This window comes from Cherax quadricarinatus, chromosome 97 (assembly GCF_038502225.1).
Source record: "Cherax quadricarinatus isolate ZL_2023a chromosome 97, ASM3850222v1, whole genome shotgun sequence".
Classification (NCBI taxonomy): Eukaryota; Metazoa; Arthropoda; class Malacostraca; order Decapoda; family Parastacidae; genus Cherax; species Cherax quadricarinatus.
In genome coordinates, this window is record NC_091388.1 from 2,567,239 (window position 1) to 2,591,942 (window position 24,704).

The 24,704-nt window shown below is 48.2% G+C and overlaps 1 protein-coding gene across 2 annotated transcripts in view; it reads left to right on the plus strand.

Annotated features, from left to right (window-relative positions):
- Positions 1-24,704, plus strand: part of LOC128704954 (teneurin-m-like) — a 221,134-nt gene that overhangs the window by 7,745 nt on the left and 188,685 nt on the right. The window lies entirely within an intron of this gene.

Consider the following 24,704-nt stretch of genomic DNA (forward strand, 5'->3'; position numbering starts at 1 on the left):
GTATAACCCCTTCGTCAGTGAGTATTATCCCTTCATCAGTGAGTATTACCCCTTCGTCAGTGAGTATTACCCCTTCGCCAGTGAGTATTATCCCTTCGTCAGTATTATCCCTTCGTCAGTGAGTATTATCCCTTCGTCAGTGAGTATTACCCCTTCGTCAGTGAGTATTATCCCTTCATCAGTGAGTATTACCCCTTCGTCAGTGAGTATTATCCCTTCGTCAGTGAGTATTACCCCTTCGCCAGTGAGTATTATCCCTTCGTCAGTATTATCCCTTCGTCAGTGAGTATTATCCCTTCGTCAGTGAGTATTACCCCTTCGTCAGTGAGTATTATCCCTTCATCAGTGAGTATAACCCCTTCGTCAGTGAGTATTATCCCTTCGTCAGTGAGTATTACCCCTTCGTCAGTGAGTATTATCCCTTCGTCAGTGAGTATTATCCCTTCATCAGTGAGTATTACCCCTTCGCCAGTGAGTATTATCCCTTCGTCAGTATTATCCCTTCGCCAGTGAGTATTATCCCTTCGTCAGTATTATCCCTTCGTCAGTGAGTATTATCCCTTCGTCAGTATTATCCCTTCGCCAGTGAGTATTATCCCTTCGTCAGTATTATCCCTTCGCCAGTGAGTATTACCCCTTCGTCAGTATTATCCCTTCGTCAGTGAGTATTATCCCTTCGTCAGTGAGTATTACCCCTTCGTCAGTGAGTATTATCCCTTCGTCAGTATTACCCCTTCGTCAGTGAGTATTATCCCTTCGTCAGTATTATCCCTTCGTCAGTGAGTATTACCCCTTCGTCAGTATTATCCCTTCGTCAGTGAGTATTACCCCTTCGTCAGTATTACCCCTTCGTCAGTGAGTATTATCCCTTCGTCAGTATTATCCCTTCGTCAGTGAGTATTACCCCTTCGTCAGTATTATCCCTTCGTCAGTGAGTATTACCCCTTCGTCAGTATTACCCCTTCGTCAGTGAGTATTACCCCTTCGTCAGTATTATCCCTTCGTCAGTGAGTATTACCCCTTCGTCAGTATTATCCCTTCGTCAGTGAGTATTACCCCTTCGTCAGTATTATCCCTTCGTCAGTGAGTATTATCCCTTCGTCAGTGAGTATTACCCCTTCGTCAGTGAGTATTATCCCTTCGTCAGTATTACCCCTTCGTCAGTGAGTATTATCCCTTCGTCAGTATTACCCCTTCGTCAGTGAGTATTACCCCTTCGTCAGTATTATCCCTTCGTCAGTGAGTATTACCCCTTCGTCAGTATTATCCCTTCGTCAGTGAGTATTATCCCTTCGTCAGTGAGTATTATCCCTTCGTCAGTGAGTATTACCCCTTCGTCAGTATTATCCCTTCGTCAGTGAGTATTACCCCTTCGTCAGTATTATCCCTTCGTCAGTGAGTATTATCCCTTCGTCAGTATTATCCCTTCGTCAGTATTATCCCTTCGTCAGTGAGTATTATCCCTTCGTCAGTGAGTATTACCCCTTCGTCAGTATTATCCCTTCGTCAGTGAGTATTATCCCTTCGTCAGTGAGTATTACCCCTTCGTCAGTATTATCCCTTCGTCAGTGAGTATTATCCCTTCGTCAGTGAGTATTACCCCTTCGTCAGTGAGTATTATCCCTTCGTCAGTATTACCCCTTCGTCAGTGAGTATTATCCCTTCGTCAGTATTATCCCTTCGTCAGTGAGTATTACCCCTTCGTCAGTATTATCCCTTCGTCAGTGAGTATTACCCCTTCGTCAGTATTACCCCTTCGTCAGTGAGTATTATCCCTTCGTCAGTATTATCCCTTCGTCAGTGAGTATTACCCCTTCGTCAGTATTATCCCTTCGTCAGTGAGTATTACCCCTTCGTCAGTATTACCCCTTCGTCAGTGAGTATTACCCCTTCGTCAGTATTATCCCTTCGTCAGTGAGTATTACCCCTTCGTCAGTATTATCCCTTCGTCAGTGAGTATTACCCCTTCGTCAGTATTATCCCTTCGTCAGTGAGTATTATCCCTTCGTCAGTGAGTATTACCCCTTCGTCAGTGAGTATTATCCCTTCGTCAGTATTACCCCTTCGTCAGTGAGTATTATCCCTTCGTCAGTATTACCCCTTCGTCAGTGAGTATTACCCCTTCGTCAGTATTATCCCTTCGTCAGTGAGTATTACCCCTTCGTCAGTATTATCCCTTCGTCAGTGAGTATTATCCCTTCGTCAGTGAGTATTATCCCTTCGTCAGTGAGTATTACCCCTTCGTCAGTATTATCCCTTCGTCAGTGAGTATTACCCCTTCGTCAGTATTATCCCTTCGTCAGTGAGTATTATCCCTTCGTCAGTATTATCCCTTCGTCAGTATTATCCCTTCGTCAGTGAGTATTATCCCTTCGTCAGTGAGTATTACCCCTTCGTCAGTATTATCCCTTCGTCAGTGAGTATTATCCCTTCGTCAGTGAGTATTACCCCTTCGTCAGTATTATCCCTTCGTGAGTGAGTATTACCCCTTCGTCAGTATTATCCCTTCGTCAGTGAGTATTACCCCTTCGTCAGTATTATCCCTTCGTCAGTGAGTATTACCCCTTCGTCAGTATTATCCCTTCGTCAGTGAGTATTATCCCTTCGTCAGTATTATCCCTTCGTCAGTGAGTATTACCCCTTCGTCAGTATTATCCCTTCGTCAGTGAGTATTACCCCTTCGTCAGTATTATCCCTTCGTCAGTGAGTATTACCCCTTCGTCAGTGAGTATTATCCCTTCGCCAGTGAGTATTACCCCTTCGTCAGTATTATCCCTTCGTCAGTGAGTATTATCCCTTCGTCAGTATTATCCCTTCGTCAGTGAGTATTATCCCTTCGTCAGTATTATCCCTTCGTCAGTGAGTATTACCCCTTCGTCAGTATTATCCCTTCGTCAGTGAGTATTACCCCTTCGTCAGTATTATCCCTTCGTCAGTGAGTATTATCCCTTCGTCAGTGAGTATTACCCCTTCGTCAGTATTATCCCTTCGTCAGTGAGTATTACCCCTTCGTCAGTATTATCCCTTCGTCAGTGAATATTATCCCTTCGTCAGTATTATCCCTTCGTCAGTGAGTATTACCCCTTCGTCAGTATTATCCCTTCGTCAGTGAGTATTACCCCTTCGTCAGTATTATCCCTTCGTCAGTGAGTATTACCCCTTCGTCAGTATTATCCCTTCGTCAGTGAATATTATCCCTTCGTCAGTATTATCCCTTCGTCAGTGAGTATTATCCCTTCGTCAGTGAGTATTACCCCTTCGTCAGTATTATCCCTTCGTCAGTGAGTATTACCCCTTCGTCAGTATTATCCCTTCGTCAGTGAGTATTATCCCTTCGTCAGTATTATCCCTTCGTCAGTGAGTATTACCCCTTCGTCAGTATTATCCCTTCGTCAGTGAGTATTACCCCTTCGTCAGTATTATCCCTTCGTCAGTGAGTATTATCCCTTCGTCAGTGAGTATTACCCCTTCGTCAGTATTATCCCTTCGTCAGTGAATATTATCCCTTCGTCAGTATTATCCCTTCGTCAGTGAGTATTATCCCTTCATCAGTGAGTATTACCCCTTCGTCAGTGAGTATTACCCCTTCGTCAGTATTATCCCTTCGTCAGTGAGTATTACCCCTTCGTCAGTATTATCCCTTCGTCAGTGAGTATTATCCCTTCGTCAGTATTATCCCTTCGCCAGTGAGTATTACCCCTTCGTCAGTATTATCCCTTCGTCAGTGAGTATTACCCCTTCGTCAGTATTATCCCTTCGTCAGTGAGTATTACCCCTTCGTCAGTATTATCCCTTCGTCAGTGAGTATTATCCCTTCGTCAGTGAGTATTATCCCTTCATCAGTGAGTATTACCCCTTCGTCAGTGAGTATTACCCCTTCGTCAGTATTATCCCTTCGTCAGTGAGTATTACCCCTTCGTCAGTATTATCCCTTCGTCAGTATTATCCCTTCGTCAGTGAGTATTATCCCTTCGTCAGTGAGTATTATCCCTTCGTCAGTGAGTATTACCCCTTCGTCAGTATTATCCCTTCGTCAGTGAGTATTACCCCTTCGTCAGTATTATCCCTTCGTCAGTGAGTATTACCCCTTCGTCAGTATTATCCCTTCGTCAGTGAGTATTACCCCTTCGTCAGTATTATCCCTTCGTCAGTGAGTATTACCCCTTCGTCAGTATTACCCCTTCGTCAGTGAGTATTACCCCTTCGTCAGTATTACCCCTTCGTCAGTGAGTATTACCCCTTCGTCAGTGAGTATTACCCCTTCGTCAGTATTATCCCTTCGTCAGTGAGTATTACCCCTTCGTCAGTATTATCCCTTCGTCAGTGAGTATTACCCCTTCGTCAGTATTACCCCTTCGCCAGTGAGTATTACCCCTTCGTCAGTGAGTATTATCCCTTCGTCAGTGAGTATTACCCCTTCGTCAGTATTATCCCTTCGTCAGTGAGTATTACCCCTTCGTCAGTATTATCCCTTCGTCAGTGAGTATTATCCCTTCGTCAGTATTATCCCTTCGTCAGTGAGTATTACCCCTTCGTCAGTATTATCCCTTCGTCAGTGAGTATTATCCCTTCGTCAGTGAGTATTATCCCTTCATCAGTGAGTATTACCCCTTCGTCAGTGAGTATTACCCCTTCGTCAGTATTATCCCTTCGCCAGTGAGTATTACCCCTTCGTCAGTATTATCCCTTCGTCAGTGAGTATTACCCCTTCGTCAGTATTATCCCTTCGTCAGTGAGTATTACCCCTTCGTCAGTATTATCCCTTCGTCAGTATTATCCCTTCGTCAGTATTACCCCTTCGTCAGTGAGTATTATCCCTTCATCAGTGAGTATTACCCCTTCGTCAGTGAGTATTACCCCTTCGTCAGTATTATCCCTTCGTCAGTGAGTATTACCCCTTCGTCAGTATTATCCCTTCGTCAGTGAGTATTATCCCTTCGTCAGTGAGTATTACCCCTTCGTCAGTGAGTATTATCCCTTCGTCAGTGAGTATTATCCCTTCGTCAGTGAGTATTATCCCTTCGTCAGTGAGTATTATCCCTTCGTCAGTCAGTATTATCCCTTCGTCAGTGAGTATTACCCCTTCGTCAGTATTATCCCTTCGTCAGTGAGTATTATCCCTTCGTCAGTGAGTATTACCCCTTCGTCAGTGAGTATTATCCCTTCGTCAGTGAGTATTATCCCTTCGTCAGTGAGTATTATCCCTTCGTCAGTGAGTATTACCCCTTCGTCAGTATTATCCCTTCGTCAGTGAGTATTACCCCTTCGTCAGTATTATCCCTTCGTCAGTGAGTATTACCCCTTCGTCAGTATTATCCCTTCGTCAGTGAGTATTATCCCTTCGTCAGTGAGTATTATCCCTTCGTCAGTGAGTATTATCCCTTCGTCAGTGAGTATTACCCCTTCGTCAGTATTATCCCTTCGTCACACACAAACACACACAGACAAACACGGACACAAACAGACACACATGCAAACACAGAGACAAACACGGACACAGACACACACACACACACACACACACAAACACACACAGACAAACACGGACACAAACAGACACACACACACAGACAAACACGGACACAAACAGACACACACACAAACACACACAGACAAACACGGACACAGACACACACACACAAACACACACACACAAACACACACAGACAAACACGGACACAAACAGACACACACACACAGACAAACACGGACACAAACAGAAACACACACAAACACAGAGACAAACACGGACACAGACACACACACACACACACACACAAACACACACAGACAAACACGGACACAGACACACACACACAAACACACACACACAAACACACACAGACAAACACATACACAAACAAACACACACACAAACACACAAACACGGACACAAACAGACACACACAAACAAACACACAGACAAACACGGACACAAACAGACACACAGACAAACAAGGGCACAGACACACACACAAACACACACAGACAAACACGGACACAAACAGACACACATGCAAACACACACAGACAAACACGGACACAAACAGACACACACACACACACAGACAAACACGGACACAAACAGACACACACACAAACACACACACACACAAACACACACACAAACACGGACACAAACAGACACACACACAAACACACACAGACAAACCCCGACATAAACAGACACACACACACACACACAAACACACACAGACAAACACGGACACAAACGGACACACACACAAACACACAGACAAACACGGACACAAACAGACACACACACAAACACACAGACAAACACGGACACAAACAGACACACACACAAACACACAGACAAACACGGACACAAACAGACACACACACAAACACACAGACAAACACGGACACAAACAGACACACACACAAACACACACAGACAAACACGGACACAAACAGACACACAGACAAACACACACAGACAAACACGGACACAAACAGACACACACACAAACACACACAGACAAACACGGGCACAGACACACACACAAACACACACAGACAAACACGGGCACAGACACACACACAAACACACACAGACAAACACGGACACAGACACATAGACACACACACACAGACACACTAAACCACAAAGACACATACAGACACAAACAAACACACTCAAACACACAAATACAAACACAAACAGGAGAACATTATTAATGTTTTTGCGGCTGACAAGCTCCTTAATTCGCATGACAGGAGGTGAGATGACCCAGGTGTCAGCACTGACCAGTGCTGACATGTATTAGCACTGACCAGTGCTGACATGTATTAGCACTGACCAGTGCTGACATGTATTAGCACTGACCAGTGCTGACATGTATCAGCACTGACCAGTGCTGACATGTATTAGCACTGACCAGTGCTGACATGTATCAGCACTGACCAGTGCTGACATGTATTAGCACTGACCAGTGCTGACATGTATTAGCACTGACCAGTGCTGACATGTATCAGCACTGACCAGTGCTGACATGTATCAGCACTGGTCAGTGCTGACATGTATTAGCACTGACCAGTGCTGACATGTATCAGCACTGACCAGTGCTGACATGTATCGCATATGTATACACCGACTCCATGTATCCTCTGAATGTGTAATGACATTTGCATACATACAAGGTAGCCAGACTACCAGCGTCGGTTGCTGATACCAGTGTCACGTTGATAATTAAAGTGTTGTCACGATAATTATGCTGCTGATACCAGTGCTGTCACATACCAGTGTGCCGCTTCGCGATACCAGTGTTGGGTTGCTGATACTCAGTGTTGCTGATACCAGTGCTTGTTGCTGATACCAGTGCTTCGTTGCTGATTGAAATGATACCAGTGCCGTTGCTGGTACCAGTTAAGCTGATACCAGTTGCTGATACCAGTGCTGATACCAGTGCTGTGCTGCTGGGTACTCAGTGCTGTTTATACCAGTGTTGCTGATACCCAAAGCATGATACCAGTGCTGATACCAGTGTTAACACCAGTGCCGCTGATACCCAGTGCTGTTGCCAGATAATTGTGCGCTGCCTGCTGATACCCCAGGCTGTTGCTGATACCAGCGCTGGGCTGCCGATACCAAAGTGCCGATACCAGCGCTGCTGCTGGCACCAGTGCTGTCGATACCCAGTGTCATGGACACTCAGTGCTGTTGACACCAGTGTCGCCGCTGGCACCAGTGCCGGGCTTGATACTCAGTGCTGCTTGCCGATACCAGCGTTGTTGCTGACACTAGTGCCGTTGCTGATAATTCAGTGCTGCTGCTCGACACCAGTTGTTGCTCGATACCAGTGCTTGTTGATAATTCAGTGTTGGTTGCTGATACCTGTGTCATTGTTGTTGACACCAGCGTTGTCTTGACACCAGTGTTGTTGTTGATAATTCAGTGCTCGCTGCTGATACCAGTGTTGTTTGCTGATACAAGTGCTGCTGCTGATACCTGTGCGCCGATACCTGCGTTGTTGCTGATACCAGTGTTGCTGCTGATACCAGTGCTGATACTCAGCGTTGTTGTTGATACCAGTGCTGGGCTGCTGATTACCAGTGTCAGCTGCCGATGTTCAAAGTGCTGTTGCTGATACCAGTGCTGTTGCTGATACTCAGCGTTGCTGCTTCGATACTCAGTGCGTTGCCGATACTGCGTTGCTGCTCGATACCAGCGTGCTGCTTTTCGCTTCGATACTAGTGCTGTTGCTGATACTCAGTGCCGATGCCGATTTACCAGTGCTGTTGCTTGATACCAGTTGCTCGTCGATATTCAGCGTTGCCGCCGACACCAGCTGTTGATACCGCAGTGCCATTGATACTCAGTGTTGCTGATACCGCGCGCCGCTTCGGATACCAGTGCTGGTTGGCACTAGTGCTGTTGATACCAGTGCTGTTGGGATAATTGTGCGCTGTCGATACCAGCGCCATTTATTACCAGTTGTTGGCACTGAAGTGCTGCTGATAATTAGCGTCAAGGATACCCAGCGCCGTTGCCGACACCATGTTACTGTTGGCACCAGCGCCGTTTGATACCAGCGCCGTCGATTACCAGCGTTGTCGCCGACACCAGTGCCGCTGCCGATACCAGTGCCAGTTGCTGATAATTGCGCCAGTTGCCGATACCAGTGCTGCTGATACCAGTGCTCGTTGCTCGATACCAGCATTGTTGCCGATACCAAATATTGCTGATACTCAGTGCTGTTGCTGATACCAGTGCCGCTGCTTGATACCAGTGCTGCTGCTGGATACCAGTGTCGGCCGCTGGATACCAGCGTTGTTGATACCAGTGCTGCTGCTTCGATACCAGCGTTGCTGATGACTTAGCGCGTTGTTTGTTGATACTCAGTGCCGCTGTTGATACCAGTGTCGCTGCTTCGATACCAGTGTTGTTGCCGATAATTAGCGTTGCTTGCTGATACCAGTGTTGCTGCCGATACTAGTGTTGTTTGCCGATACCAGTGTTGCTGCTGATACCAGTGTCGTCGTTTCGATACCAGCGTTGTTGTTCGATACCAGTGTTGCCAAGCTGACAACTAGTGTTGTCGTTGATACCAGTGTTGATACTAGCGCTACTGTTGCTGATACCAGTTGCTTGCCGATACCAGTGCTGCTGCTGATACCGTTAGCGTCGTTGCTGATACGCAGTGTCGCGTTGATACTAGCGGCTAAGTGATACCGTGCGCCGATACCAGTGCTCGTTGCTCGATACCAGTGCCGCTTGCTGATACCAGTGCCGCTGCTGGATACCAGTGTCATTGCCGATACCAGTGTTGCCGTTGATACCAGCGTTGCTGCTGGATACCAGTGCCGCTTGCCGATACCAGCGCTTCGCTGCCGATACTCAGTGCCGCTGCCGACACCAGCACGTCGTCGACACCAGTGCGCCGATACCAGCGCCGCCGCCGGCACCAGTGTCGCTTGCCGATACCAGTGCTGCTGCTGGATACCAGCGCCGCCGTTGACACCAGGTGCCGCTGCCGATACCAGTGTTGCTGATACTCAGCGTTGCTGCCGATAAATTAGCGTTGCTGCCGATACACTAGTGTCGATACCAGTGTTGCTGCCGATACTAGTAAGCAGTTGTTGATACTAAGCAGTGTTGTTGTTGATACTAGTGTTGCTGTTGATACTAGTGTTGCTGTTGATACTAGTGTTGTTGTTGATACTAGTGTTGTTGTTGATACTAGTGTTGTTGTTGATACACAAATAACCCGCACATAAAAGACAGAAGCTTACGACGACGTTTCGGTCCGACTTGGACCATTGACAAAGTCACACTAACTGAGGAGGAGCAGGAAGGCTATATATAGGCAGGAAGAGGTGGAGGTAGTAGTAGTGGTAGTAGTAGTGGTGGTAGTAGTAGTAGTAGTAGTACAAGAATTGTATATAATACCGACAGGATGAAATCACACATGCACAACACCCGGGCATCCCCACCGTAGACGTTTCGCCATCCAGCCAGCCACTGGATGGCGAAACGTCCACAACAAGACAACCAGACGCCGCACATGTGTCTAATTTCATCAGTAGTTGTAGTAGAAGAAGAAGAGGTAGTAGTAGTGGTAGTGGTAGAAGTGGGAAATAAGGAAGACGAGCCAGTCAAATACAAAGGAAGGGGAGCACTGCAAGAGAGCTAGAAACCCACAGAGGGAGTGTTGCTGTTGATACTAGTGTTGCTGTTGATACTAGTGTTGTTGTTGATACTAGTGTTGCTGTTGATACTAGTGTTGTTGTTGATACTAGTGTTGTTGTTGATACTAGTGTTGTTGTTGATACTAGTGTTGCTGTTGATACTAGTGTTGTTGTTGATACTAGTGTTGCTGTTGATACTAGTGTTGTTGTTGATACTAGTGTTGTTGTTGATACTAGTGTTGTTGTTGTTGATACTAGTGTTGTTGTTGATACTAGTGTTGCTGTTGATACTAGTGTTGTTGTTGATACTAGTGTTGGTGTTGATACTAGTGTTGTTGTTGATACTAGTGTTGTTGTTGATACTAGTGTTGTTGTTGATACTAGTGTTGCTGTTGATACTAGTGTTGATACTAGTGTTGTTGTTGATACTAGTGTTGTTGTTGATACTAGTGTTGCTGTTGATACTAGTGTTGTTGTTGATACTAGTGTTGTTGTTGATACTAGTGTTGTTGTTGATACTAGTGTTGTTGTTGATACTAGTGTTGTTGTTGATACTAGTGTTGCTGTTGATACTAGTGTTGATACTAGTGTTGTTGTTGATACTAGTGTTGCTGTTGATACTAGTGTTGATACTAGTGTTGTTGTTGATACTAGTGTTGTTGTTGATACTAGTGTTGTTGTTGATACTAGTGTTGATACTAGTGTTGTTGTTGATACTAGTGTTGCTGTTGATACTAGTGTTGATACTAGTGTTGTTGTTGATACTAGTGTTGTTGTTGATACTAGTGTTGTTGTTGATACTAGTGTTGCTGTTGATACTAGTGTTGCTGTTGATACTAGTGTTGATACTAGTGTTGTTGTTGATACTAGTGTTGCTGTTGATACTAGTGTTGTTGTTGATACTAGTGTTGTTGTTGATACTAGTGTTGTTGTTGATACTAGTGTTGCTGTTGATACTAGTGTTGATACTAGTGTTGTTGTTGATACTAGTGTTGCTGTTGATACTAGTGTTGATACTAGTGTTGTTGTTGATACTAGTGTTGCTGTTGATACTAGTGTTGATACTAGTGTTGTTGTTGATACTAGTGTTGCTGTTGATACTAGTGTTGCTGTTGATACTAGTGTTGCTGTTGATACTAGTGTTGTTGATACTAGTGTTGCTGTTGATACTAGTGTTGCTGTTGATACTAGTGTTGCTGTTGATACTAGTGTTGCTGTTGATACTAGTGTTGTTGTTGATACTAGTGTTGCTGTTGATACTAGTGTTGCTGTTGATACTAGTGTTGCTGTTGATACTAGTGTTGTTGTTGATACTAGTGTTGCTGTTGATACTAGTGTTGTTGTTGATACTAGTGTTGCTGTTGATACTAGTGTTGCTGTTGATACTAGTGTTGCTGTTGATACTAGTGTTGCTGTTGATACTAGTGTTGCTGTTGATACTAGTGTTGTTGTTGATACTAGTGTTGTTGTTGATACTAGTGTTGCTGTTGATACTAGTGTTGCTGTTGATACTAGTGTTGCTGTTGATACTAGTGTTGTTGTTGATACTCAGGGCGCTGTTGCTGATACTCAGTGTTGCTTGTTGATACCAGTGTTGTTGCTTCGACGCCAGTTGATACCAGTGTTGTTGCTGATACCAGTGCTGTTGTTGATACTAGTAAGCTGTTGTTGATACCAGTGCTGTTGCTGATACCAGTGCTCGTTGTCGACACCAGCGCTGCTGCCGACACCATGCCGCTGCCGATACCAGTGCCGCTGCTGACACCAGTGCCTGGTTGCTTGATTACCAGTGCCGATACCAGCGCTGTTGCTGATACCAGTGTCAGTTGCTGATACCAGCGTTGTTGCTTCGATACTCAGTGCTGTTGCTGATGCCAGCGCCGATACCCAGTTGCTGCTGATACCAGTGCTGTTGCCGATACCAGTGCTGTTGCTGATACTCAGTGCTGCTGCTGATACCAGTGTCGGCTGCTGGATACCAGTGCTTGCTGCTGATACCAGCGTCGTTTGCTGATACCAGTGCTGTTGCTGATACCAGTGCTGCTGCTGATACCAGTGTTGTTGTTGATACCAGTGCCGTTGCTGGATACCAGCGCTGTTGCCGATACCATGTCAATGGCTGATACTAGTGTTGCTGCTTCGATACTCAGTGCTGTTTGCCGATACCAGCGCTCGTTGCTGACACCAGTGCTGTCAGTTTGACACCAGCGCTCGCTGCCGATACCCAGCGTTGCTGCCGATTACCAGTGTCATTGCTGATACCAGTGCTGTTGCTGATACTCAGTGCTGTTGCTGATACCAGTGCTGGGCTGCCGATACCAGTGCTGCTGTTGATACTCAGTTGCTGCTGATACCAGTGCTGTTGATACCAGTGCTGTTGCTAGATACCAGTGCCGCTGCTGACAAATAAAGTGTTGCTGCTGATACCAGCGTTGTTGCGCGATACACTAAGCAGCGTTGCCGCTGGATACCAGTGTTTGCTGCTGATACTAGTGCTGATACTAGTGCTTGCTGTTGATACTAGCGTCGCTGCTCGATACCAGTGCCGATTACTCAGTGCCGTTGCCGATACCAGCGTTGCCGATACTCAGTGCTGTTGCTTTCGATACCCAGTGCTGCTGCCGACACTAGTGCTGCTGCTGATACCCAGCGCCGATACCCAGTGCTGCTGCTGATACCAGTGCTGGGCTGCCGATACCAGTGCCGCTGCTGACACCAGTGCCATTGCTGACAATTGTGCGCTGTTGCTGATACCAGTGCCGTTGCTGATACCAGCGTTGCTGATACCAGTGTCGCTGCTGATACTCAGTGCTGTTGCTGATACCAGTGCTGCTGTTGATACCAGTGTTGTTGCTGATACTAGTGCTTGCTGCTGATACTCAGTGCTTGCTGCTCGATACCAGCGTTGTTGTTGATACCCAGTGCCGCCGATACCAGTTGTTCGTTCGATACTCAGCGTTGCTTGCTGATACCAGTGTTGCTGTTGATACTCAGTGCTGGTTGCCGATAATTAGTGCTTGCTGCTTGATACTAGTGTTGCTTGCTGATACTCAGTGCTGCTGCTGATACCAGTGTTGTTGCTGATACTAGTGTTTGTTGCCGATACTCAGTGTTGTTGTTTTGATACTAGTGCTTCGCTGTTGATACTAGTGTTGTTGTTGGGATAATTAGTGTTGCTGCTGATACTAGTGTTGTTGTTGATATCAGTGTTGTTGTTGATACTAGCGTTGCTGTTGATACTCAGTGTTGTTGTTGATACTAGTGTTGCTTGCTGATACTAGTGCCGTTGTCGATACTAGTGTTGTTGTTGATACTAGTGTCAGTTGTTGATACCAGTGTCGCTGCCGACAATTGAAGTGCTTGCTTCGTTGATACCAGTGTTGCTGTTGATACCAGTGCTGATACCTGTGCGTTGTTGCTGGATACCAGTGTCAGTTGCTGATACCAGTGCTGTTGATAATTAGCAAGCTGTTGCTGATACTAGCGTTGCTGTTGATACTCAGTGTCGCTGTTGGATACTCAGTGTTACAAGCTGATACTAGTGCTGTTGTTCGATGCCAATGTCGTTGCTGGATGCCAGTTGCTGTTGATACCAGTGTTGTTGTTGATAATTAGCTCGGTTGCCGATACTCAGTGTTGTTGCTGATACTCAGTGCTGTTGTTGACACCAGTGCTGCTGCTGATACTCAGTGTTGCTGCTGATACTAGTGTTGTTGTTGATACCTAGTGCTGCTGCTGATACCAGTGCTTGCTGCTGATACCAGTGCTGTTGCCGATACCAGTGCTGCTGCTGATACTCAGTGCTTGCCAAGCTGATACCTAGTGCCGCTGCTGATACCAGTGCTGCTTGCTGACACCAGTGGTTGTTGCTGATACTCAGTGTCAGCTGCCGATACTAGTGCTGCTGCTGATACCAGTTGCTGCTGATTACCAGTGCTGTTGCTGATACCAGTTGTTGCTGATACCAGTGTTGCTTGCTTCGATAATTAGCGTCGCCGTCGATACCAGTGCTGATACCCAGTGTCACGCTTGGGATACCAGTGTTGCTGTTGGATACCAGCGTTGTTGTTGATACTAGTGTTGTTGTTGATACTCAGCGTTGCTGCTGATACTCAGTGTTCGCTGCTGATACCAGCGCCGCTGCCGATACCAGCGTTTGCTGCTGACAATTAGCGCTGCTGCTGATACCAGCGCTGCTGCCGATACCAGCGCTGCTGTTCGATACCAGTGCTGGGTTGCCGATACCAGCGCCGCTGCCGATACCAGTGCTGTTGCTGATACCAGTGCCGCCTGCTGATAATTGTGCGCTGTTTGCTGATACCAGTGTCGTTTTCGTTGATACCCAGTGCTGCTGCTGATACTATGCTGCTGCTGATACTAGTGCTGCTGTTGATACCAGTGTTGTTGTTGATACTCAGTGTTGCTTGATACCAGTGTTGCTGCTGATAGCTCAGTGTTGCTGTTGATAATTAGTGTTGTTGTTGATACCAGTGTTTGCCAAGGATACCCAGTGCCGATAATTAGCGTTGTTGCTGATAATTCAGTGTCAGTTTTCGTTGATACCAGTGCTGCTGCTGATACTCAGTGCTGTTGCTGATACCAGTGCTGTTGGGTTGATACCAGTGCTGACATCTAGTGCTGTTGCTGATACCAGTGCTGTTGCTGATACTCAGTGTTGTTGCTGAAAATAGTGCCGTTGTTAATACCAGTGTTGTTGTTGATGCTAGTGTTGATACTAGTGCTTGGGTTGCTTCGATACTAGTGTTGCTTGCTGATACCAGTGCTGTTGCTTGATACTAGTGTTGCTGTTGATACCAGTGTTGTTGCTGGATACCAGTGTTGCTGCTGGATACTCAGTTGTTGCTGATACTAGTGTTGGGTTGCTTGATACTAGTGTCGTTGTTGATAATTAGTGCTGCTGTTGATACCAGTGTCAGCTGATACCAGCGTCGTTGCTGATACCCAGTGCGTTGCTGATACCAGTGTCAGTTGCTGATACCAGTGCCGCTGTCGATACCAGCGTCGTTGCCGATACTCAGTGTCAGTTGCTGATACCAGTGCTGCTGCCGATACCAGCGCCGTTGCTGATACCAGCGTCAGTTGCTGATTACCCAGCGTTGTTGCTGATACCAGTGCTGCTGTTGATACCTAGTGCTGCTTTCGTTGATACCCAGTGCTGCTGCCGATACCAGTGCTTGTTGCTGATACCAGTGTTGCTGCTTGACACCAAAGGTTGCTGATACCAGTGTTGTTGTTGATACCAGCGTTGCCATGATACTAGTGCCGTTGTTGATACCCAGTGTTGCTGTCGATACTCAGTGCTTGTTGCTGATACTAGGTGCTGGTTGCCGATAACAGTTGCCAAGGATACCAGTGTCAGCTGCTGATACCCAGTGTCATTGCTGATACCCAGCGTTGCTGCTGCTGATACTCAGTGCTGTTGCTGATACTCAGTGCTGTTGATACCAGTGCTGCTGTTGATTACCAGTGCTGCTGTTTCGACACCAGTGCTGTTGCCGATACTCCAGTGCTGCTGCTGACACCCAGTTGCTGTTGATACCAGTGTCGTTGCTCGATAATTGTGTTGTTGATACTCAGTGTCATAAGGATACCAGTGCCGTTGCTGGATACCAGTGTCGCTGCTGATACCAGCGCTGTTGCTGATACTCAGTGTTTCGCTGCTGATACCAGTGCTGTTGTTGATAATTAGCGGTTGTTGCTGATACCAGCGCTGCCGATACTCAGTGCTGTTGCTGACACCAGTGCCGTTGCTTGCTGATACCAGCGCCGCTGCTGATACCAGCGCTGCTTGCTGATACCAGTGTCGCTGCTGATACCAGTGCTGCTTGCCGATACCAGTGTTGTTGCCGATACCAGTGCTGTTGCTGATACCAGTGTTGCTGCTGATACCAGTGCTGGTTGTAAGGATACTCAGTGCTGCTGCTGATACCAGTGCCGCTGCTGATACCGAAAGTGCCGTGTTGATACTAGTGTTGATACTAGTGTTGTTGTTGATACTAGTGTTGCTGTTGATACTAGTGTTGTTGTTGATACTAGTGTTGCTGTTGATACTAGTGTTGTTGTTGATACTAGTGTTGTTGTTGATACTAGTGTTGTTGTTGATACTAGTGTTGCTGTTGATACTAGTGTTGTTGTTGATACTAGTGTTGCTGTTGATACTAGTGTTGATACTAGTGTTGCTGTTGGTACTAGTGTTGTTGATACTAGTGTTGTTGATACTAGTGTTGATACTAGTGTTGCTGTTGGTACTAGTGTTGTTGGTACTAGTGTTGTTGATACTAGTGTTGTTGATACTAGTGTTGATACTAGTGTTGATACTAGTGTTGATACTAGTGTTGTTGTTGATACTAGTGTTGTTGTTGATACTAGTGTTGTTGTTGATACTAGTGTTGCTGTTGATACTAGTGTTGCTGTTGATACTAGTGTTGATACTAGTGTTGCTGTTGGTACTAGTGTTGTTGTTGATACTAGTGTTGTTGATACTAGTGTTGTTGTTGATACTAGTGTTGATACTAGTGTTGTTGATACTAGTGTTGTTGTTGATACTAGTGTTGTTGTTGATACTAGTGTTGTTGTTGATACTAGTGTTGTTGTTGATACTAGTGTTGTTGTTGATACTAGTGTTGCTGTTGATACTAGTGTTGTTGTTGATACTAGTGTTGTTGTTGATACTAGTGTTGTTGTTGATACTAGTGTTGCTGTTGATACTAGTGTTGCTGTTGATACTAGTGTTGTTGTTGATACTAGTGTTGCTGTTGATACTAGTGTTGTTGTTGATACTAGTGTTGTTGTTGATACTAGTGTTGTTGTTGATACTAGTGTTGATACTAGTGTTGCTGTTGATACTAGTGTTGCTGTTGATACTAGTGTTGTTGTTGATACTAGTGTTGCTGTTGATACTAGTGTTGCTGTTGATACTAGTGTTGCTGTTGATACCAGTGTTGCTGTTGATACCAGTGTTGCTGTTGATACTAGTGTTGCTGTTGATACCAGTGTTGCCGTTGATACCAGTGTTGCTGTTGATACCAGTGTTGCTGTTGATACTAGTGTTGCTGTTGATACTAGTGATACCAGTGTTGTTGATACTAGTGTTGCTGTTGATACCAGTGTTGCTGTTGATACTAGTGTTGCTGTTGATACCAGTGTTGCTGTTGCAGTGTTGCCGTTGATACCAGTTGATTGTTGTTGATACTAGTGTTGCTGTTGATACCAGTGTTGCTGTTGATACCAGTGTTGCTGTTGATACCAGTGTTGCCGTTGATACCAGTGTTGCCGTTGATACCAGTGTTGCCGTTGATACCAGTGTTGCCGTTGATACCAGTGTTGCCGTTGATACCAGTGTTGCCGTTGATACCAGTGTTGCCGTTGATACCAGTGTTGCCGTTGATACCAGTGTTGCCGTTGATACCAGTCATTCTTCACTCCATCATTCTCCCTAACTCCATCATTCTTCACCTCACTCCATCATTCTTCACCTCACTCCATCATTCTTCCAACCCTATCCTACCTCCTCCTCCACCTCCTCCTCCTCCTCCTCCTCCTCCTCCACTTCCTCCTCCACTTCCTCCTCCACTTCCTCCTCCACCTCCTCCTCCACTTCCTCCTCCACTTCCTCCTCCACTTCCTCCTCTACCTCCACTAGAGTCTTCCTTCCGTCTGTCTGCCGTCGTGTGACTGCCTGGCTGCCAGTCACCTCCTCTCTTATTACTGCTGTTATGACTCTCTGTGGAGGTCTGTGGAGGTGTCTGGAGGTCCGTAGAGGTGTCCTGGAGGTATCTGGAGGTGTCTGAATGTGTTTAGAGGGGCTTGGAAGTGTCTAGAGGTGTCTGGTGGACTCTGGATGTGTACCTAGAGGTACCTGGAGGTATCTGGAGGTGCCTGGAGATATCTGGAGGTGCTTGGGGGTGCCTAGAGCTGTCTGGATGTGCCTGAACGTGTCTGGAGGTCCGTGGATGAGTCTGGAAGTGCCTGGATCTTTCTGGAGATCCGTGGATGAGTCTGGAGATGTCTAGACGTGTCTGAAGGTCCGTTGATGAGTCTGGAGATGCCTGGACGTGTCTGGAGGTCCGTGAATGAGTCTGGAGACCCCTGATCGTGTCTGGAGGTCCATGGATGAGTCTGGAGATGTCTGGACGTGTCTGAAGGTCCGTGGATGAGTCTGGAGATGCCTGGACGTGTTTGGAGGTCCGTGGATGAGTCCGGAGATGCCTGAACGTGTCTGGAGGTCCGTGGATGTGTCTGGAGATATCTGGACGTGTCTGGAGGTCCGTGGATGAGTCTGGAGGTGCCTGGTGAACTTTGGAGGTGTCTGGAGGTGTCTGGAGGTGCCTGGAGGTGTCTGGAGGTGCCTGGAGGTGTCTGGAGGTGTCTGGAGGTGTCTGGAGGTGTCTGGAGGTGTCTGGAGGTGTCTGGAGGTCCGTGGATGAGTCTGGAGATGCCTAGACGTGTCTGGGGGTCAGTGGATGAGTCTGGAGATGCCTGGACGTGTCTGGAGGTCCTTGGATGAGTCTGGAGATGCCTGGACGTGTCTGGAGGTCAGTGGATGAGTCTGGAGATGCCTGGACGTGTCTGGAGGTCCGTGGATGAGTCTAGAGATGCCTGGACGTGTCTTGAGGTCAGTGGATGAGTCTGGAGATGCCTGGACGTGTCTGGGGGTCAGTGGATGAGTCTGGAGATGCCTGGATGTGTCTGGAGGTCCGTGGATGAGTCTGGAGATGCCTGGACGTGTCTGGAGGTCAGTGGATGAGTCTGGAGATGCCTGGACGTGTCTGGAGGTCAGTGGATGAGTCTGGAGATGCCTGGACGTGTCTGGAGGTCAGTGGATGAGTCTGGAGATGCCTGGATGAGTCTGGAGATGCCTGGATGTGTCTGGAGGTCCGTGGATGAGTCTGGAGATGTCTGGACGTGTCTGGAGGTCCGTGGATGAGTCTGAAGATGCCTGGACGTGTCTGAAGGTCAGTGGATGAGTCTGGAGATGCCTGGTTGTGTCTGGAGGTCAGTGGATGAGTCTGGAGATGCCTGGACGTGTCTGGAGGTCAGTGGATGAGTCCGGAGATGCCTGGACGTGTCTGGAGGTCAGTGGATGTGTCTGGAGATGCCTGGACGTGTCTGGAGGTCCGTGGATGAGTCTGGAGATGCCTGGACGTGTCTGGGGGTCAGTGGATGAGTCCGGAGATGCCTGGACGTGTCTGGAGGTCCGTGGATGAGTCTGGAGGTGTCTGGAGGTCCATGCTTCGCGGTGCCTTGACAACCTCTCATAGAATATGCAAGAAAGTCTGTGTTTCTCTGATATTATTGTGTCTGTGTTTAAATTTAGATATTTTAGTTAGTAAAAGTGGTGTGTGTGTGTGTGTGTGTGTGTGTGTGTGTGTGTGTGTATGTGTGTGTGTGTGTGTGTGTGTGTGTCTGTGTGTCTGTGTGTGTGTGTGTGTGTGAATTATCACACCACAAGGAAAGGTATTCCTCAATTTGAAGGGATAACTCTGTTAACTCGAGAGTATGTATCCTACTTCCTCACAGGGATACCCAGGGATGATGAAGTGAGACACTTATGCAACATATGGGAATCTTTATTGGAGAAACGTTTCGCCACACAGTCGTCATCAGTCCAATACAAAGTAGAAATGGGTAAGGTGAGGAGGAGTTGAGGTAATCAGTCCCTCAACCTGGAGTCGATGTGTTCAGTCCATCAGTCTTCAACTTGTCGGTTCTCAAAACCATTCCTCACATCTGTCAGACACTGCAGCATCGCGGGATCTTGATACAAAGACGTCAACACTTGTCCAACCTTTGGACCACGACATACTCACACTAGTGGCAGGTCCCACTGTGATCCCCCCGCCTCCTACTGCTTCCACGACATACTCACACTAGTGGCAGGTCCTACTGTGATCCCCCCGCCTCCTACTGCTTCCACGACATACTCACACTAGTGGCAGGTCCCACTGTGATCCCCCCGCCTCCCGCTTCCACGACATACTCACAATAGTGGCAGGTCCCACTGTGATCCCCCCGCCTCCTGCTTCCACGACATACTCACACTAGTGGCAGGTCCCACTGTGATCCCCCCGCCTCCCGCTTCCACGACATACTCACAATAGTGGCAGGTCCCACTGTGATCCCCCGCCTCCTGCTTCCACGACATACTCACACTAGTGGCAGGTCTAACTGTGATTCCCCCGCCTCCTGCTTCCACGACATACTCACACTAGTGGCAGGTCCCACTGTGATCCCCCCGCCGCCTCCTGCTTCCACGACATACTCACACTAGTGGCAGGTCCCACTGTGATCCCCCCGCCTCCTGCTTCCACGACATACTCACACTAGTGGCAGGTCCTACTGTGATCCCCCCGCCTCCTGCTTCCACGACATACTCACACTAGTGGCAGGTCCCACTGTGATCCCCCCGCCTCCTGCTTCCACGACATACTCACACTAGTGGCAGGTCCCACTGTGATCCCCCCGCCTCCTGCTTCCACGACATACTCACACTAGTGGCAGGTCCCACTGTGATCCCCCCGCCTCACTGTGATCCCCCCGCCTCCTGCTTCCACGACATACTCACACTAGTGGCAGGTCCCACTGTGATCCCCCCGCCTCCTGCTTCCACGACATACTCACACTAGTGGCAGGTCCCACTGTGATCCCCCCCGCCTCATGCTTCCACGACATACTCACACTAGTGGCAGGTCCCACTGTGATCCCCCCGCCTCCTGCTTCCACGACATACTCACACTAGTGGCAGGTCCCACTGTGATCCCCCCGCCTCCTGCTTCCACGACATACTCACACTAGTGGCAGGTCCCATACTCACACCCCCCCGCCTCCTGCTTCCACGACATACTCACACTAGTGGTCCCAGGTCCTGCCCACTGTGATCCCCTCGCCTCCTGCTTCCACGACATACTCACACTAGTGGCAGGTCCCACTGTGATCCCCCCGCCTCCTGCTTCCACGACATACTCACACTAGTCAGGTCCTACTGTGATCCCCCCGCCTCCTGCTTCCACGACATTCTCACACTAGTGGCAGGTCCTACTGTGATCCCCCCGCCTCCTGCTTCCACGCCTCCTTCCACCTGCTTCCACGACATACTCACACTAGTGGCAGGTCCCAGGTCCCACTGTGATATCCCCGCCTCCTGCTTCCACGACATACTCACACTAGTGGCAGGTCCCCTCCTCCTGCTTCCACGACACTCACACTAGTGACAGGTCCCACTGTGACCCCCCTCCTCCTGCTTCCACGACATACACTAGTGGAAGGTCCCACTGTGATCCCCCCGCCTCCTGCTTCCACGACATACTCACGCTAGTGGCAGGTCCCACTGTGATCCCCCCGCCTCCTGCTTCCACGACATACTCACACTAGTGGCAGGTCCCACTGTGACCAGGCCTCCTCCTGCTTCCACGACATACTTACACTAGTGGCAGGTCCCACTGTGACCAGGCCTCCTCCTGCTTCCACGACATACTCACACTAGTGGCAGGTCCCACTGTGACCAGGCCTCCTACTGCTTCCACGACATTCTCACACTAGTGGCAGGTCCCACTGTGACCAGGCCTCCTCCTGCTTCCACGACATACTCACACTAGTGGCAGGTCCCACTGTGATCCCCCCCGCCTCCTACTGCTTCCACGACATTCTCACACTAGTGGCAGGTCCTACTGTGACCAGGCCTCCTCCTGCTTCCACGACATACACTAGTGGCAGGTCCCACTGTGATCCCCCCGCCTCCTGCTTCCACGACATACTCACACTAGTGGCAGGTCCCACTGTGACCAGGCCTCCTCCTGCTTCCACGACATACTTACACTAGTGGCAGGTCCCACTGTGACCAGGCCTCCTCCTGCTTCCACGACATACTCACACTAGTGGCAGGTCCCACTGTGACCAGGCCTCCTCCTGCTTCCACGACATACACTAGTGGCAGGTCCCACTGTGACCAGGCCTCCTCCTGCTTCCACGACATACTCACACTAGTGGCAGGTCCCACTGTGACCAGGCCTCCTCCTGCTTCCACGACATACTCACACTAGTGGCAGGTCCCACTGTGACTCCGCCTCCTCCTACTTCACCTCACCTGACTACAGTATATAAGCCACCTCTCTGGCCCTATGCTGCACTTCCTACAAGACTGATGGACTGAACACATCGACTCCAGGTTGAGGGACTGATTACCTCAACTCCTCCTCACCTTCCCCATTTCTACTTTGTGTTGGACTGATGAAGACACTGTGTGGCGAAACGTTTCCTTAAACTTATTGGGTTTCAAAGCCATTTATCACACAAGATACCCAGGGATACCAAGGGATACTAATAGATATCTAAGGATACCTAAAATGTACCCAGGGATACCTAGGGGATGTATAGGAATATCTAGGGATACCCATTGATACCTAAGGATACACAGGGATACCTGGGGATACTCATAGACAAACAGGATGCCGAGGGACAAACAGGGATACCCAGTGAAAGGGATACCCAGGGATACTTTGGGATATCCAGGGACAAAGTGGGATACCCAGGGATAGCTAAATATACTCAGAAATGCCAAGGGATACCAGGGACAGCTAGGAATGCCCCGGAATACGAAGGGATACCAGGAATGCTAGGAATATCTAGGGATACCCAGTGATACCTAAGGATACACAGGGATACCTAGGGATAATCATAGACAAACAGGGATGCCGAGGAACAAACAGGGATGCCGAGGAACAAACAGGGATACCCAGATATACTTTGAGATATCTAGGGACAAACAGGGATACCCAAGGATAGATAAAGATAACCAGAAATACCAAGGGATAGCTAGGGATACCCAAGGATAGCTAGGGGTACCCCTGAATACGAAGGGATACCAAGAATGCTAGGAATAGCTAGGGATACCCAGGAATACCAGGGATAGCTAGGGACACCCAGGGATACTCATGGATACTCAGAAATACCTAAGGGCACGCAGGGATACCCAGGGCAAGATTATTATTATTATTATTATTATTATTATTATTATTATTATTATTATTATTATTATTATTATTATTATCATTATTATGGTGATAACATTGCGTGTCGACACCACTAACACCATCACCTCCAGCACTATCACCAGCAGCACCATTAACACCATCACCTCCAGCACTATCACCAGCAGCACCATTAACACCATCACCTCCAGCACCATTAACACGGTGCCTCCAGCACTACAGCACCATTAACACCATCACCTCCAGCACCATTAACACCATCACCTCCAGCACTATCACCAGCAGCACCATTAACACCATCACCTCCAGCACCATTAACACCATCACCTCCAGCACTATCACCAGCAGCACCATTAACACCATCACCTCCAGCACCATTAACACCATCACCTCCAGCACTATCACCAGCAGCACCATTAACACCATCACCTCCAGCACTATCACCAGCAGCACCACTAACACCATCAGCATCGCTAATACCACCAGCAACACTAGCACCACTAACACCACCACTACCACTGACACCAGCACTACTAACACAACTAACACCACCACCTCCACTAGCACCACCACCTCCACTAACACCACCACTTCTACTAACACCACCACCTCCAATAGTACCAGCACCACTAACACCATCACCAGCACTACTAAATCATCACCAGCAGCACTACTTACACTAGCACCACTAACACCGCCAGTAACATTAGCACCACCACCAGCAACACTAGTACCACTAACACCTGCACCAATAACACCACACATACACCAACACCACTAGCACAGCTAACACCACCACCAGCACCACTAAACCACCGTCAGCATCACTGACACCACCACCAGTACCACTAACACCACCACCAGCACCACTAAAACCACCACCACCACCACTAACACACCACCACCACTAACACACCACCACCACTAACACACCACCACCACCACTAACACACCACCACCACTAACACACCACCACCACTAACACACCACCACCACTAACACACCACTACCACCACCACCACCACTAGCACCATTAACCACCACCAGCACCACTAACACCACCACCACCACTAACACCAGCACCACTAACACCACCACCAGCACCACTAACACCACCAGCACCACTAACACCACCACCAGCACTACTAACACCACCACCAGCACCACTAACACCACCACCACCACCACCACTAACACCCCACCACCACTAACACCCCACCACCACTAACACCCCACCACCACTAACAACCCACCACCACTAGCACCCCACCACCACTAACACCCCACCACCACTAACACCATCACCACTAACACCCCACCACCACTAACACCACCACCACCACCACTAACACCCCACCACCACTAACACCACCACCACTAACACACCACCACCACTAACACACCACCACCACTAACACACCACCACCACTAACACACCACCACCACTAACACCCCACCACCACTAACACACCACCACCACTAACACACCACCACCACTAACACACCACCACCACTAACACACCACCACCACCACTAACACCCCAC